The 18,680-nt window shown below is 41.6% G+C and overlaps 1 pseudogene; it reads left to right on the top strand.

Moving 5' to 3' along the window:
* Nucleotides 1–406: 406 nt before the first annotated feature.
* Nucleotides 407–18,418, top strand: LOC134585329 (ubiquitin-ribosomal protein eS31 fusion protein-like; annotated as a pseudogene).
* Nucleotides 18,419–18,680: the final 262 nt, after the last annotated feature.

Below are 18,680 nucleotides of genomic sequence, written 5' to 3' on the forward strand. Positions count from 1 at the left end.
GAAAGAAACAAAAACTGTGAACTAAGAGAAAGAGGTCTGAGCCTTGTCCAGCCTTAATTACCCCAAGGCTGGGGGGGGAAGTAAGGGGTAATAGTTGGACAGCATGCCCCTCTCCCTGGAGGGTTTTGGAAGAAAGGACCGGTCCAGGCTATGAAAGGACCGAGTGTGGTGTATTTGTGGAAGCTAAGGAGCTTAGAGGTTCCACAGAGTCTAGTCCCAAGTGTAGCCAAATAGTCCGAGATCAAGCTGTCGCTAGTGTGTAGGAGTCCAATGTGGATGGTCAGGGCACGAAAGTTGCCACCTTTGCTGGGTCCCAATTATGTTGTTGCCCGGAGGGGGTTTTCGGCTGAGGTTGACTAAGAGAGTTCTGCAGTAAACCCAAGCTTTCCAATACTTGAGCAGCAACATGAAGGTCCTGGAGCATATGCTGTGCATCTCCTTGGGTGATCACCAGCTCACGAGTGGGGCGCCAGCGGTATCGAACCACCTGCCATTGCAAGAGAGAGGTGAGTGGTCGTATCGACCGGCGCCATGCCAGCGTTTCCGCTGAATAGTTCAGCATAGAACCCGAGTAATCTCTTCAATTTGATAGTGCGGTTTTCCACGAGTGGCCATCAGAACCGCTGCTCTGTCCTGTCCATGCTGGAACGGGATCACCAAGTCGCTGGTAGCTGTAGGCGGAGCTTTGGCCAATCTGGAGACCCTGAACATGCCTTCCAACACCACCGCTTTGGCTTGTCTAGGCATTAATAAGGCCACCAACAGACGTCTGACCAGGTGTGGCATTTCAGCCTCTGGGATATCATCCTTGATTCCCCGGATCTTAAGGTGGTTTTAGCGACGCCAGTCTTCCTGTGCGGCAAATCGTCGCTCCTAACTTTGGTTCTGCTGCTGTTACAACCGCCCGGTGGAGCAATGCTATCTGCTGAGCTCCCGTGTGGGTTGTAACTTCCAGATTCCCAAAGCGGACCTTCAGGCCCTGCAGGTCCCCGTGCATCAGACGAGATGCTCTTCCACAAGTCTGCCAGGAGCTCCTTCAGTATTGCCGTCGTCACTGGAGCCCCGTCTGGGCTCAGCTGTGGCGGCTGTTGAGGTGTCCGCAATTGCATTGGAGCAGAAATATGATCGTCTTCCGTGTCCTAAAACAGTTTATCTAGAAAGTCTGAGCAGTCTCCTGCCAGGGACGGCATCTTGGGTCCAAGTGCGCTGTTAGCCTGCCGCCACATGTTCATGCTCTTGTGGGGCCTGTCGGGCTTTGGCTTTTCGATTTGAAAAGTCAAGCGTGCAGCTGCCAAGATGCCACTTGCCACCAGTTTGGCCATATTTCAGAGCTGCAACATCACTGGAGTGCCCAAAAGCACAAGGTGTGCAATACTCAGAGACATGGCCAAGGTAAGAAAGGCTGAAAGACGACCACCACTGAACAAGACACACAAGCTGAAACGTCAAGACAGGGCCAAGAAATATCTCAAGACTGATTTTTCTAAGGTTTTATGGACTGATGAAATGAGAGTGAGTCTTGATGGGCCAGATGGATGGGCCCGTGGCTGGATTGGTAAAGGGCAGAGAGCTCCAGTCCGACTCAGACGCCAGCAAGGTGGAGGTGGAGTACTGGTTTGGGCTGGTATCATCAAAGATGAGCTTGTGGGGCCTTTTCGGGTTGAGGATGGAGTCAAGCTCAACTCCCAGTCCTACTGCCAGTTTCTGGAAGACACCTTCTTCAAGCAGTGGTACAGGAAGAAGTCTGCATCCTTCAAGAAAAACATGATTTTCATGCAGGACAATGCTCCATCACACGCGTCCAAGTACTCCACAGCATGGCTGGCAAGAAAGGGTATAAAAGAAGAAAATCTAATGACATGGCCTCCTTGTTCACCTGATCTGAACCCCATTGAGAACCTGTGGTCCATCATCAAATGTGAGATTTACAAGGAGGGAAAACAGTACACCTCTCTGAACAGTGTCTGGGAGGCTGTGGTTGCTTCTGCACGCAATGTTGATGGTGAACAGATCAAAACACTGACAGAATCCATGGATGGCAGGTTTTTGAGTGTCCTTGCAAAGAAAGGTGGCTATATTGGTCACTGATTTGTTTTTGTTTTGTTTTTGAATGTCAGAAATGTATATTTGTGAATGTTGAGATGTTATATTGGTTTCACTGGTAAAAATAAATAATTGAAATGGGTATATATTTGTTTTTTGTTAAGTTGCCTAATAATTATGCACAGTAATAGTCACCTGCACACACAGATATCCCCCTAAAATAGCTATAACTAAAAACAAACTAAAAACTACTTCCAAAAATATTCAGCTTTGATATTAATGAGTTTTTTGGGTTCATTGAGAACATGGTTGTTGTTCAATAATAAAATTAATCCTCAAAAATACAACTTGCCTAATAATTCTGCACTCCCTGTAAGCTGGAAATTTGAAATCTGAAACTGGCATGTCTATAACTTGACTCTATAGCTTTTCAATAATTTGACAAAAGTCTATATGTGGGATATTGCTGTAATCTGGCGTAATAACAAAATAAAATTCTGCAGTTTAAATGGTGGTAGAGCATGTACGTTCTGTTAAATTCACCATGAATATGACACAAACAAAAAACAACAAAACATACATATATACACAACAGATTCACTGAGGTTAGTAATAAAATGGTTAAATATGTTAAAAAGTGTTTCAAATGCTCATAGTTAAATATTCTCAGGTGGTCTATTTTCTACAAAGATATATATGTGCTTTACTATTTGGCATTTGTGAAGGCAATTTAAAATTATAATTTCAGCATACCAAATTTTGTAACAGACTAATAAGTAGGGATGTGAATTGGCCAAAAATTTGGTTCAGTTTGGAAATTCGGGTAAGCAAAAAAAAAGAGTCTGCTTCGACAATTCGGACCAATGGCATTTGGTTCGGTTCGGCACTACAGCAATTTGGAACTTCGGAACTTCAGTAATTCGGACCCTAACCCTAACTGCTATCAATCCCTTCCCTCTCCTGTCCGTCACTGGCCATCTCCACATATAACACTATACTCACCTCTGCTGTGAACGCTGCGGCCCCACTCCAAACATGCACCTCGAGGAGGACATGCCCCCAGCCGTGGCATTCTAAATCAACACGCTACCTGCAAAAATGCTCCCGTTGCGCTAAATGTTCCTGGAGGAAGTTTTGCACCCAGTCAGACTTTCTCCATTATAGATTCATATTGTGTTTATACAGCGCAGGCCCTGCCCTTGCCAAACAGTCATCCTTTTTTTCTCTCATTAGTTCATGCTCCCGCAATCCTAGGCGTCTCTTTGACACTTTTAATTCTCTACTTCGCCCTGCTGTGGCCACCCCTCAAACTAACCTTACAGCCAAGAGCTTTGCATGCTACTTTACCGACAAGATTGAACAGCTAAGGTAAGAATTCTCCCCACCTTGCCTTTCTCTTTCTCAACCACACGTAGATCATGCCTATCCTACCATTCAGACTTTCTCCCCTGATGTCAGCAGCTTCTAAACTACTTTCAATTACTTCCTCCCTTGGGTTATCACAGTGGGCTAATTCTCCCACCCATATAGCTGGCAATACCCTTAACCTCTTTTTCTTTTATGCATGTACAGTGTCTAATATCTCCAACACTCTATTTCCTCTCTCTGACCACCATCTCTTATCGTTTGCTCTTGAGTACCCCCTCACCCAATAACCTAAGCCTAACCCCCCTCAACTCAGAAGGAACTTTAATTCTATTGACCTCCAGCAGCTGTCAGCTGATATTGATTCGCAACTCCTATCCATCCCTTCCCTCTCCTGTCCGTCACTGCCCATCTCCACATGTAACACTACCCTCACCTCTGCCTTGAATGCTGCCGCCCCACTCCAAACATGCACCTTGAGGAGGACAATACCCAAAACTTGGCATACTAAATCAACATGCTATCTGAAGAGTTGCTCCCGTTGTGCTGAATGCTCCTGGAGGAAGACTTTCTCCATTATAGATTCATATTGTGTTCATACAGTGCAGTCAAACAGTCATACTTTTCCTCTCTCATTAGTTCATGCTCCTGCAATCTCCCAAGCATCTCTTTGACACCTTTAACTCTCTTCTTTGCCCTGCTGTTGCCACCACTCAAACTAACCTTATAGCCGAGAGCTTTGCATGTTACTTTACTGACAAGATTGAACAGCTAAGGAAAAAATTCTCCCCACCTTGCCTTTCTCTTTATTAACCACACCTAGATCATGCCTATTGTACCCTTCAGGCTTTCTCCCCTGCCACTGAACAAGAGGTGGCTGCGCTTCTACTTTCCTCTGACCCCACCACTTGCCTGCTTGATCCTGTCCTATCTCACCTTATCCGATCTCTCTCCCCTTGTCTTGTGCCTTCCTTAACACACATCTTCAACTGCTCTTTCTCTTCTGGCATTGTCCCTGCTGACCTTAAACATGCTACTGTAGTACCTATCCTTAAAAAAAACATCCCTCGATCCGTCTACCCACTCTATTTATTGGCCCATATCCCTGCTCCCTTTTTCCTCAAAGCTTCTGGAAAGACTTTACCCGTATGTATCACTTTATCAATTCTAACTCTCTTTCCCGACCCCCTTCAATCTGACTGGGTGGAGTGGTTAGGCTGCTTTTTTATGCTAACTGCTTGTCATTGCTGATATATTGGTCCTTGAGCAAGTCCCATACACTAGGGACAAAACGCGTAGGACCTACAGCTAATTAATTTTTCAATATTTCAATTTTGTTTTACTCTTAATTTTAACTAATACTTTCATGAAAAACTGCTTAAAATTACACCTGTCACCTGGAGTCCAGTTTTTGCTTTCCAGTGGATGGATCCAGTAAGGACTTGGAGCCACCCATGCCCATCGGGGGTGGCACCTTTGGAGTGCTTTATCTACTTAATGCTTGTGAGTGCATTATGTTATAGCGCAGTATTATTCTTGTAAATTGTATTACACTATGTATTTTTTATCTTTATGTTTATTCTAGATGCTCACAGCTGTATCCCATTTTTTTTGTGTATACAAATTGGTTGTCAATGGGTTACTACCTGGGAAGTATTCCAAGGGAAACTGTCTACTGTTAGATAAGTATTATTTACAATTCACTTTATTTTTGTAACCACCTCAGAATTACTTATCCTGAAATGGAAATTGTTTTGCATAAATTATTACAAGCATGTTTTAATATGTTTTGTTTGTACTTAATGTATGCATATAGGGAATCCTAAGACAGCCAAATCAGACCTTTAAAAATTATATATAGCATAAAAGAAAGTGTTAAATTACTGCTATGTAAATTACAAAGCAAAAGAGCCAAAAAGGCTATGATCCTAAATGCATGGAAACTTGGAAACACCTCTGTCCCTATTGGTTTAAAGCCATATATATCAGCAATAGACTATAGTCTGGAATTAACATCAGAGGATAGGAAAGGAAAATTGATTGCAATGTATGCTTCACGATATAGTCATAATATATTATGCCTGACCACTGAAAAATACGCATACCATTTTAACTTAATTTATCACAGTGCACATTACAAAAAAAGGACAAACAAGCAAAAAACCAACAACAGCAATATGAACTATTATAGATGTGTTTAAAAATACAATATGTCATGTTTACATATGAAATTGTGCCGTGCTTTCTAATCAGAAAAGTGTACCATCAATTTGTACAATATAAAACAACTAGACTTTTGCCATACGCTAGAAAATGGCCAAGGGATCCAGTTTGGAGATCCATTGCTGTGTATCGAGATGCTTAACATTCAGTTGTAGAACTAATGAAAAAAGGACCCTATAACAAGATTTATTTTGGGTACCCTACTACTCCAGACAATAGCCTTTAGTTGCCCAAAAATAGCCCATTTTCCACTGCCATATAACCAACTGTATAGTCTCAAGACCTTCCATTCCCATTTCAGTTCACCCTCTCCAGCAGTGGCTCTACCGGTTGCACTGGGGCCTGCAAGCTGAAGGGGCCTATTTGATAGTCCACGCACTTAGGGCTTCCCGATAGCCATTTTTGATCAGGGACCTAGTCAGGCAATGCAGCCCTTTAACAGCGAGACCAGGCTCTCTTTAGATATTATTATTATTATTATTATTATTATTATTATTGCCTTTTATATAGTGCCAACAGATTCTGTAGCGCTTTACAATATTATGAGAGGGGGGATGTAGCTATAAATAGGACAATTACAAGAAAACTTACAGGAACAAAAGTTTAAAGAGGTCCCTGCTCAAACGAGCTTACAGTCTATAGGAGGTGGGGTATAAGACACGTTAGGACAGGAAATATCAATCAAATAGGGTGGGAGTGAAGCAGAGCTGGAGGAGAGAGTAAAGCACTATCCTATAGGAGAGAGCAAAATACAGGTATGTAAGGTAGAGGTTACTCTGGGAGGCCATAAGCTTTCCTAAAGAGATGGGTTTTAAGACACTTCTTAAAGGATTGAAGACTAGGGGAGAGTCTGATTGGGGTAGGCAGGCTATTCCATAGGAAGGGAGCCACCCATGAGAAGTCCTGCAAGCGTGAGTTGGCCGTACGAGTGTGAGCAGCGGTCAGGAGGTGGTCACTGGCAGAGTGGAGGGAACGAGGAGGGGCATACCTATGGATCTGTGAAGAGATGTAAGAGGGGCTAGCATTATTCAGTGCTTTAAATGTATGGGTTAGCACTTTGAATTGACTCCTATAGGATACAGGGAGCCAATGTAAGGACTGGCAGAGGGGTGAGGTGAGGGAGGACCGACTAGAGAGGAAAATCAGTCTGGCGGCGGCATTCATTGCAGACTGTAGCGGGGCAATACAGCTTAAGGGGAGACCAATCAGGAGAGGGTTACAATAATCCATGCAAGAAATTATTAGAGCATGGACAAGCTCCTTGGTAGCATCTTGTGTAAGAAAGGGGCGGATGCGGGCCATGTTTTGGCAACAAACTGGATGTGAGGCTCAAAGGTGAGGCCAGAGTCAAGTATGACGCCAAGACAGCACGCTTGCAAGGATGGACTTATGTGGATATCACTGACTTGAAGGGAGAGTGAGAGAGGAGGATCAGTATTTGGAGGAGGAAAGGCAGTATAAAGAGAAAAAGAAGGGGACCAAGGACAGAGCATTGGGGAACTCCAACCGAGACAGGATGAGTGGAGGAGGTATCCTTGAAAAAGGAGACACTGAATGAGCATTGGGAGAGATAAGAGGAAAACCATGAGAGGACAGAGTCACAGAGACCGAGTGATTGAAGAGTTTGAAGGAGGAGAGCATGATCAACGGTGTCAAAGGCAGCAAAGAGGTCAAGGAGAATTAATATGGAGTAGTGACCTTTGGATTTAGCTGTGATTAGGTCATTAGTAACTTTGATAAGAGCAGTCTAAGTAGAGTAGAGAGGGTGGAAGCCAGACTGAAGAGGGTCAAGGAGATAGTTGGAATTGAGGAAGCGAGACACATGGGTAAAGACAAGTCTTTCCAAAAGCTTTGATGAAAAAGGGAGCAGGGATATGGGACGATAGTTAGAGGGGGAGGATAGGTACTACAGTGGCATGTTTAAGGTCAGCAGGAACAGTGCCAGAAGAGAGAGAGCAGTTAAAGATGTGTGCTAGGGAAGGCACAAGACAAGGGGAGAGAGATCGGATGAGGTGAGATGGGACAGGATCGAGCGGGCAACTGGTTGGATGAGAGGAATGGAGAAGCGCAGCTACCTCTTGTTCAGTAGCCAGGGAGAAAGTCTGAAGGGTAGGAAAGGCATGATTTACGTGGGGTTGAGAAAGAGATTGTAAGGGAGGGGAGAATTCTTTCCTTAGCTGTTCAATCTTGTCGGTAAAGTAGCATGCAAAGCTATCAGCTGTAAGGTTAGTTTGGGGGTTGGCCACAGCAGGGCGGAGAAGAGAATTAAAGGTGTCAAAGAGACGTCTGGGACTGCAGGAGCATGAACTAATGAGAGAGGAAAAGTATGACTGTTTGGCGAGGGCAAGTGCTGCGCTGTATGAACGCAATATGAATCTATAATGGAGAAAGTCTGCCTGGGTGCGGGACTTTCTCCAGGAGCATTCAGCACAACGGGAGCAACTCTGCAGATAGCGTGTTGATTTAGTATGCCAAGGTTTGGGTATTGTCCTCCTCAAGGTGCATGTTTGGAGTGGGGCTGCAGCATTCAAGGCAGAGGTGAGGGTAGTGATATATGTGGAGATGGCCAGTGAGGGACAGGAGAGGAAAGAGATGGATAGCAGTGTGAATCAATGTCAGCTGACAGCTGCTGGAGGTCAATAGCAGTGCTTGAAGGTAGGGAGTATATGTCACTTCCTCCCAGCTTACCAATGAGCTGTGAGAAAGAAGGAGAGAGGCAAGGACCACAAAGGACTGAGAGCCTGGATCAGACTCCCATCAGCCACATGCCACTGGACCCCAGGGACACCAGCCTCCTGCACATCATTTAATATATACTGCAAAAGCAACAACATTTAAAATATACTGTGTAATAAGTGTGTTTGGCAGACTGAATAATAGGTGGAGCTTTTTTATTGACTATTTGATAAAAGTCCATGTTCAGACTGAAACATCAGTATTTCCTTTCATTTATTCCATTGTAAATATGGTATAACAAACAGCATCAAACTCATATGTGCTCGCTTCCTTGTTACAAATGTTCTTTTTACAGACCCAGGAAGTCATATTGGAAGCTCCTAACTTTCAATGCTTGGACAAATGAGAATATAAAATCACAGCAACATGATTGTAACATTTTACTTCTCCTGTATATAGGCACAATATATTTCATTGAATCTATCTATCTATCTATCTATCTCACTCTATATATATAGATTTCATAAAATATACGTATGGACCATTTTATATATATGTTTTTTTTCATAAAATATATGAAGTATGGAGCATTTCATCTACATATAAAATGGTCCATATATTTTATGACTGTGTTCAATGTTTTAAGTATATAGGAAATTAAAAATCAGCATTACCTTTTCCGTGAGGTATACATGTACATGTCACACTTGCCACTCAATACTGCAATTACAAATCTTAGCTTTAACATTCCAGTATTTGACCAATTTTATAGCACATTTCATTTTTCCTAAGGAGATAGTTAAAAATGAATGCACCTGTCTATATTTGAGCAGTTTAGTTAAATACACCACTAATATTTAGTTTTTCCTTTAAGCTTTTTTCAGCAGAGGAAAAAAAAAAAAAAGAAGAGTAGACTATTGTAATACAATCGTGAAAGATCAAAGGAAGCAATTTATTCAGGCAAGCTCAAATCATTTTAGGGAAATGTTTTTGATTGTGGCTAATGATGTAATCAAGCTATCATAGCAAAACTGCCCACAGGTTGGAACTGCTAGCAAATTATAGCTTCACTACCACAGAGAAGATAATCTCTTAGAACAAGGGGAATAAAAATTGGAGATAAAACTAAATGTAACATTTCTGCACTTTCAAAATGCATGTGAGACTTTATTGATTTAATATTGAGCCTAACATGTCTTTACTTTACCGTGAAGGAAAACAGCGCATCAAGTCAGAATTCAACACATTGAAATTTCGATATGAACAAAGCAAGAAATAAATGGATATTTTAACATCTTTGATTTCATTCTTTAAAGACCAATTACTTTTCTGTCCCCTGTGGGAGAAAAAACACGCTTCTTCTCAATGGATGAATTCCTATAAGACTTCACTGATTTATTGCACTGTATATTTAGTAGATTACAGTTTTAAAGTCATCAGTAGGAAAGACCTTACAAAAGTGACAGGTCTGAAATCATGCTCTTTGATTGTAATTGACAGAAAAAAAAAAGCATTTAGGGTAAAGGAAAAAAATATATTTTATTCATCTGTGATTACACCGTGATGTGATTTGGTGACATAAAACAGCTGTGAACTGAGGCAGGAAAAGCAATAATTCTACTTGAGGGCTTGACATGATGTAGCCCGGTAGTCGTCTTCATGTGAATGCTTCCAACTACAATAGTCACCTTGATGGAGTCAAGACAAATCGAATCTTGGCTCACTGCAGTTTAAAAGGCAGTAGACATTTATGAAATGAAATGAAAAAAGAAAAGACTTCTGTAAATTAATTGGTTTGATATAATTGTCAAATCATTTTAAGGTTTCCTGGAAAATAAATACATTACAATGCATAATAAGGAATTTTATATCTTTGAGATCAGTTAGCAAAATAAAATAATTTTAAGAAAAATGTGAATATCAAAGATTTGATCTCTGTAGCATCTAAAAACATAAATGAATAAATAATGATGAGAGTCGGTTAACATTTTCTTGATCAGTGACAACCCAGTACAACTTCTGAATATATGTATTTTTTTTGGTTTTTTTATGTTTGCGTACTTCATTCAACCTCATCATATGTTAAAGGGAAACTCCGGCACCAAAACATCTAATGCAATTGATGGCGTTCAACAAAATTCTATATTTTTTCATGTACAAATGTGTATGAATCTTGAAGAAAAATGTTTACAGTGCTCTACATCTGGTCTGCTTATTTGCCACCTCCCATCCAGTTCTAAAAAAAAAAAAAATCACATTAATCTACCTTATCTGTGCAGATTTATGTTGTTTAGCATAGATGATGAGAGAACTGAGATAAATTGCTGGAACTCCAGGAGTTGCATTATAAGGAGAGGATGAAATGCCATGGACCTTAAAGGGAAACTCCAGTGCCAGAAAAACGATCCGTTTTTCTGGCACTGGAGGGTCCCTCTCCCTCCCACCCACCAATCCCCGGTTACTGAAGGGGTGAAAACCCCTTCAGTCACTTACCTGGGACAGCGGTGATGTCCCTCGCCGCTGTCTCCGCCTCCGCGACGCTCCTCCTAATGATTACGTCGGCCGGTGGGCGAGACTAATCTCGCTCACCGGCCGAGGAGACCTAATGCGCATGCGTGGAAATGCAGCGCATGCGCATTACGTCTCCCCATAGGAAAGCATTGAAAAATCATTTCAATGCTTTCCTATGGGGTTTTGAGCGACGCTGGAGGTGCTAGAACCTAGGAAGTGACCTCGAGGTGGAGTTAACCCTGCAATGTAAATATTGCAGTTTATGAAAAACTGCAATAATTACACATGCAGGGTTAAGGGTAGTGGGAGTTGGCACCCAGACCACTCCAATGAGCAGAAGTGGTCTGGGTGCCTGGAGTGTCCCTTTAAGGCAAGATAAGACAGTCAAATGGTTAAGTTCACCTGGTTTAATGCTATTTGCTGGCAAAACCTTTAAGGTTCTTTTCGAAGTTCTTATTGCCCATACCTTGGTGGTTCATGCTTTAGAATGTTGAGGGTTCTCTTGCATATAAGTGCAGAGTGAGACGTAAAAATTATGCTAAATGGAAGTATATAAGGCATTGTGCTGTGAAGCTTACCTGTCTGTGCTGGTAAGCCTCAATGCGGAATCAGCAGGATAAAGCTTAATCACTGTGTCCACCCTCCCATCCCTAAGTTGCTTATTTATTTATTTATTTATTTATTCATTCATTGTTTGATTTGTTTATTGGGTGAGGTTTATTTAAGCTTGTATTTTTTATACAAAAAATAGAAAAAAACAGATAAAATGTTATATTGTTTTATTGTATATTATTATTATATTATTGTTGTGGTGTTTGTTCAAGGATAACTATAGTCACCCAGACCACTTCAGCTCAGTTAGAGTGGACTTGTTTCAGTGGTCCTGTATGTTTACTCATTCAAGTTAAGACAGAAAGAGAAATGTCATAGTGACAGCCACTAGAAGCACTTCCGCTGCACTAACCGAGTAAAACTTGGTCACATGACATTTACGCTCATACGAAAGCATTGGATTTAATGTTTTCCTACAAGAAGCACTGGATGCAAGCATGGCACTCATTGTGCATACACATCAGATCCCTAATGATCCTCTATGATGAACATTCGATCGGACCATTATCGGAGGAAGTCATACCCCCTCGATGGTATTGTGGGAAGAATAGATATGAGCAAAATGTTAAGTAAGAAGCCTTTTTTTAACTTCCTTTATTGGCAAAAGGATGGCGGGTTATATGACTAGGGGCAGGGACGGTCTGACAGTGGCCTGGGCCCCTGGGCAAAATTAGCAACTGGGCCCCATGCAGACCGATATATATGCTGGTGTAGGTGTACCGTGTGTTTGATTATATGTGCGTGTAAAGTGAATGTATGTTGTGTATATTAACTGTAAGCGCTAGTGTGAGTGAATATATGTATGTCTTTGTGTGTAGTGTCAGGATATGTGAATTCATAATATATTTGACTACATGTTTTTGGTTTTATAAATAGGGTAGTATTTTTTTATGTGTTTGTGTAGCATGGCAGTTTGTATAAAGGGGTATTTCTGAATTTTGGCAGGAAGACAGCCACTAGAGGCTGGATTAACCCTGCAATGTAAACATAGCAGTTTCTCTGAAACTGCTATGTTTACATCTGAAGGGTTAAAACCTGGGGGACCTGGCACCCAGACCACTTCATTGAGCTGAAGTGGTCTGGGTGACTATAGTGTCCCTTTAACAAAAGTGTATTCCTGACGCTATCGGTTTCTGGCCCCCCTTAAAAACGGGATTTACTCACCTTTTTTCCCATCACCGACCAAACTCCTTGGCACAGTTCAACAATTTTAGATGATCTCAGCCAGCCCAATGCTCTACCATAGGAAAGCACTGGAAGGCTATTGTGCATGTGCGGCAAAACACTACGCTGTGCCAATCACCATCTCCTCATAGAGATGCATTGAATCAGTGCTTCTCTATGACAAGTGTTCAGCGTCTCCATACGGAGCATGGAGATGCGGAATGTCAGTGCTGCACATTTTGCAACACTGACACAGGAAGCACCTAGATCAGGGCTGTCCAACCTGCGGCCCCCCAGATGTTGCTGAACTACAACTCCCATGATTCTTTCAATTAAAAAGACAGACAGGGAATCGTGGGAGTTGTAGTTCAGCAACATCTGGGGGGGCGCAGGTTGGACAGCCCTGACCTAGATGTTCCTAGGCAGCAAGGTAACATTGCTTTTTCACTGAAAAGGCAGCCTTTACAGCAAAAACCCTGCAGGGGCAGACTATACTCACCAGAATAACTACATTAAGCTGTAGTTGTTCTGGTAACTACAGAGTTCCTTTATGGTTGTGCGTGCAAAGGGGTAGGGACTGCAGAGGGTGCTGGGAGGAAGAGGATGCAGAGGGCACAGGGGGGGGGGAGAGGCTGTAGTGGGTGCCGAGAGTAAAGGGTGCTGTTGAGATTGCAAAGGGAAATATAAGCTGTAGTAAGTGCAGGGAGTGTAGGGGCTGCAGTTGGTGCATAGGATATAGGAGTTGTAGTGGGTGCCTGGGGGTAGGGGCTGCAAAGAGAGGGGGGTAGGGGCTACAAAGGGAGCATGGGGTAGGGGCAGCAGAAGGTGCAGTGGGGTAGGGGCAGCAGAAGGTGCAATGGGGTAGGGTGTGCAGAGGGAGCTGGGGGTATGGATGATAGGAGTTGTACGTTTAAAGTGCCTTGGCATGATAGGAGTTGTAAGTGTAAAGGAAGGAGTTACAGTGGGGGTAGGGGGCTGCAGAGGGAGCAGTGGGGATAGGGGCTGCAGAGGGAGCAGGGAGGGTAGGGACTTCAGAGGGAGCAGGGAGGGTAGGGGCTTCAGAGGGAGCATGGGGGGTAGGGGCTTCAGAGGGAGCAGGGGGGTTGTGGTGGCAGAGGGTGCAGGGGGTAGGGGCAGTAGTGGGGGAAATATCATTAACATATTTGTAATTAAAAAAAATGAATGATTTAAAAAAAATTAAAGCCCCCCTTACAAGTCTTACCTCTCTGGTGGTCCAGACAAACTCTCCTGGAAAGTCCCCCACAGCTCCAGCACAGGATCTTGACACGCTGTCTGTAACACTGCTCAGGGCAGCACCGAACAGCTCACTCAGCACTGTGACTGGTGATGTCACTTCCTGCAGAACAAGCTGCACGGAGCTGCCCTGAGCAGTTGCACGCAGCTCAGTGAGGTTGTGTTCGGAGACAGGCACACTGAGGGGCAGCCTAGTGGGGTTTTTGGGAAGGCCCTATAGCTGTCCCTCAGTGTGCCCTGCACGGAGGAGATGATTAGTAGCAGCAGGGGCCCGCGGACGGCTGTGCGGGCCCCTTTCTGAGTGCAGGCTGGGTGGGGAGATTAACTCCCCAGCTCAGCCGTTACTGCACTGCAGCAGTCCATGACCGATTTGCCCGAGTGCTCAGTCCGCCCCTGACTAGGGGCAGGAGCACTATAGTGATACAGGTTTGTATTCCTAACGCTATAGAGTTTCTTTAAGGGAGAATAGACTTATTCTGGTAAAATTTTATTTGGTTAAGGCATTTGACATTTTAGCTAATTGGCTTGGTATTTTAGGCAATCAATATTAACTATTTGTGTAATGTGTTTTTTTTTTATCTCTGTTCACTTATTGCATGTACTGCATATGTCAAGGCAGACAAACTACATGTCTGTTTGCTCTTTACCTGTCTTTATGTATACCTCTCTGTCTGTCGTTTTGTATATTTATCTGTCTTTATGGAGAAACCCACACTCTTTACCCTAATTACAGTGCCTTCACACAGTACCTCCAGGATGATCGGCCAATGCAATGCTCTGTCTACATATATTTGATAAGGATGTATTTTTCCTGCATGAGAGAATGTGACTAAAGAGGCAGGCTTATGGTGCAGCATTTTGCAACACATTTAATGTTTTATGCAAAAACTAAATATATTTGAGCATGCAAAAAATACAGCATAATAGTAAAGCCAAACACTCTCAAAACCATCATTAAAGTTATATTGCAGTAGTAGGATAGATTAAATAACTCTTTATGTAATTACTAAAATAAGAAACAGGCAGATTGTTTGGTAGGTGTCTTAGTAGGGCTTAGTGATCATTTTTTTTCCAGTTTCACAATATTATCTCCCATCCATAACCGTATGTAAAGATCTGGGTGTAAGATTCCTAGTATTCCATTTTAGAACACCATTTTATTTTAGAAGGAAAAGATTTACATTTGTCCGGTTTGTACACAGTTTAATGATTTAGAACCATTTTTGATATCCCAAATACCTATGTGACAATTTTAATTAAACTGAGTATTCAAGATAAAGGTGTGTTAAAGTCTGAAAATTTAAACTAGGTGCCTTTAAGATGAGAATGACATTATCTGTAAATTGCACACAAACAACACCTACATAGCTATATAGGAAATGATCCACACAGCAGGATATTTTTTTGAATGGACCACATAATCTTTACAATTAGCGCTGAAATAATGGGTGATTTGTTCTGTAATCATAGGGCACACACAGTATTCAATCTAATATATGGATAATTACCTCTTGCAATATGCTTTAGTTACATTTTATAATAACAATTTGAACTTATTGCAAAATGAATCCCATGGCACAATATAACATTTAGTCAGAATGAATAGCTTTTATTTCAAGTTACGATGACACGGATTTCTCTGCTTATGCACTAATTGGTAATTATGCTGTCGGTCAATTTGATATGTGGTTCACAAATAGTCACAATGTTCATTTTACTTCCATTTGACAATATTTTTTTCAGATGAACTTATCTAAATGAAAAATGGTAAGGTAATGCAATCATCTCTGGTTAAAAGTGATGGATGAATTCAAACATTTTTGAATCTGGTTATTGGTACTCATGATTAGTACATTGTTAATCAAGTTCCTGAGATTGCTATCAAAAGCTTTATCTCTTTCATTCAAGCTGGTGAGTGTATCATGAATATTAAAGAGATGTGAAAAGAGCTGAACACACATAATATAGAGCACTCCAAATGAAACAGGCTAAATGAATCCAGGCTGTGACTTTTTGTTCTCCCAGATAGTCTAACTACAAACCTCTTCAATAATTGACTTTACTCTTACCTCATATACCAGGCCAGATACAAATGTGAATACACCTGTTGGTAGCTCTACATTTTTTTTTGTTTTATAACTATCAATAATTTCTATAATTAAACGTTTGTAGAATACTTGAAGATTCAATATCCATGCTAACATTTGGAAAACGTTTGCAAAATTTTATGGAAATATCATCAAATAATTATTTAACCCCTTAAGGACCAAACTTCTGGAATAAAAGGGAATCATGACGTGTCACACACGTCATGTGTCCTTAAGGGGTTAAAGCCCAGAGAGCATTTTTTGAGATTTTTCATGTTTTTATACAACTTTGTGTATTGGGTCTCTATTTTGCCAAAGGAAGAAGAAATCATAATTTTATCATTATACGTTGTTATGATTCTGAAATCAATTAGATAGTCCTGCTGGATGTGCATGCACTGGATACACTGGTTCCGAAGACACAAGAAAATAAAGCTTAGCCCATGACAATTTCAATGAAGTTCTTGATTTCTGAAATGTCTTATTGAAAAGAATGTCTCACCTCTCTCCAGATTTGCCATTAGCAGTAAGTGCATCCGGCTCAAACATGCCGATCTTCGTGAAAACCATCACCCTCTAGGTTGAATCGTCTGATTTTACTGAATATATAATATAATATTTATAGCTAAAATTCAGGATAAGGAAGTTATTCCCCCTAATCAACAGAGATTGATCTTTGATGGCAAACAGCTGGAGGATGGCTACACTCTTTCTGATTGCAACATCCAGAAGAAGTCAACTCTTCACCATGTGCTGAGGCCCCAAGGTGGTGCCAAGAAGAGAAAGAAGAATTCATGCACCACCCCCAAAAAGAACGAGCATAAGAGAAAGAAGGTCACACTTGCAGTGCTTGAGTACTACAAGGTCAATGAATGGTAAATGGTAAAATCCACCACCTGCGATGTGAATGCCCTTCAGATGATGTGGAGCTGGTGTCTTCATGACATGTCACTTTGAAAGTGCTGTCTTGCTTACTGCTTCAACAAGCCAGAGGACAAATACATGTACGTTACATGTTCATTGAGGTTTGAATATTCTCAAAGTGTTTTTGACTGTGTACAGAACTATTCCCATAGAATAAAAAGTTGTGTGTTTATACACATGAACTATAAGAAACTAGTGCACTTGGATACAGATTATACAAACACATGCATCAAGACAAGAATAATTAATTTATTTTAGATGGTACCTTTTTGTTATCTACCTCCCCATATCAACATATTGCATATTGTTCTTAGAGTCAAATGACTATCATTATTAATTGAATACAGTCGATATGATGGTGCTCGAGTTTTCCTAGGCTGACGCACAACTGTAGCATGTAATCCTTCTCCAGAGTATATGCAGCCCAACAACTAACTGTTCGTAGCACAGAAAAAAGAGCAGCATTTTGTTTTAAAAACATTACAATGATTATAATTTTCAATTTAGGTTTGCAATTGTTCTGAGCTGTAGCAGTTATCCGCAGGTATTTTTTTTTTTTTATATTACACACGCTGTCTCACACTTAAAAAGTACATGTGAGACACCTATGTGTTTCCTAAGGAATTTGCAATGCTATTGGAAAAACTATGTGGCACATAACACAAAAAGTGCACAAAACAATTTTCCAGGGGAAATCAGTCTACAGTCAATTACAGCTAAACCTAAATTGTGTATTTAAAGGACCACTCTAGGCACCCAGACCACTTCAGCTTAATGAAGTGGTATGGGTGCCAGGTCCAGCTAGGGTTAACTAATTTTTTTATAAACATAGCAGTTTCAGAGAAACTGCTATGTTTATCAATTAGTTAAGCCTTCCCCTTTTTCCTCTAGTGGCTGTCTCACTGACAGCCGCTAGAGGCGCATGCGTGATTCTCACTGTGAAAATCACAGTGAGAGCACGCAAGCGTCCATAGGAAAGCATTATGAATGCTTTCCTATGCGACCGGCTGAATGCGCGCGCAGCTCTTGCCGCGCGTGCGCATTCAGCCGACGGGGAGGATCGGAGGCGGAGAGGAGGAGGAGAGCTCCCCGCCCAGCGCTGGAAAAAGGTAAGTTTTAACCCTTTTCCCCTTTCCAGAGCCGGGCGGGAGGGGGTCCCTGAGGGTGGGGGCACCCTCAGGGCACTCTAGTGCCAGGAAAACGAGTATGCTTTCCTGGCACTAGAGTGGTCCTTTAATGCAATTCAGCGCAAAGGTTTTCAGACAATCAAAATGAGCAGTTGTGAACCTAAATAAGTCTGTTACATTATAATGCTTTGGGCATTTCATTTTCACTTTAGGCAAATGGGAGTATAAAGTCATGGCACCATTGTAGACCCATTTATATACAAACAGTGTACTGAAATATAAGATATATTTAAAAAAAATCTGGATTTGCTTTCAATAATTCCTGTGTAATTATATTATAACACACAGAACAAAGCAAGTTCTTACATCCTTTATTTATATTCTTTATTACAGAATTCCATCAGGCCCAAGAAGCTATGTCTGATGCAGTAAACTTTCAATGCTTTTACAAATTAGAATATAAATCCACAGGAACATGATGGTAACATTTACCAAGAGCTAGCATTTACCATTATCTGTCTGTCTGTCTGTTTATTCACATCCAACATCTCTGTCTGTCTGGCTATCACACACAGACACAGTATAATTAATATACATTGTATTTATTTTAATGATGTATATATGAGTATAATTTACTATTGTAGCAAGAAGTCATGAGTAAAAAAGTGTTTTTATTCTACACTGTCTTGCTAGC

Source organism: Pelobates fuscus, chromosome 2, assembly GCF_036172605.1.
Source record: "Pelobates fuscus isolate aPelFus1 chromosome 2, aPelFus1.pri, whole genome shotgun sequence".
Lineage (NCBI taxonomy): Eukaryota > Metazoa > Chordata > Amphibia > Anura > Pelobatidae > Pelobates > Pelobates fuscus.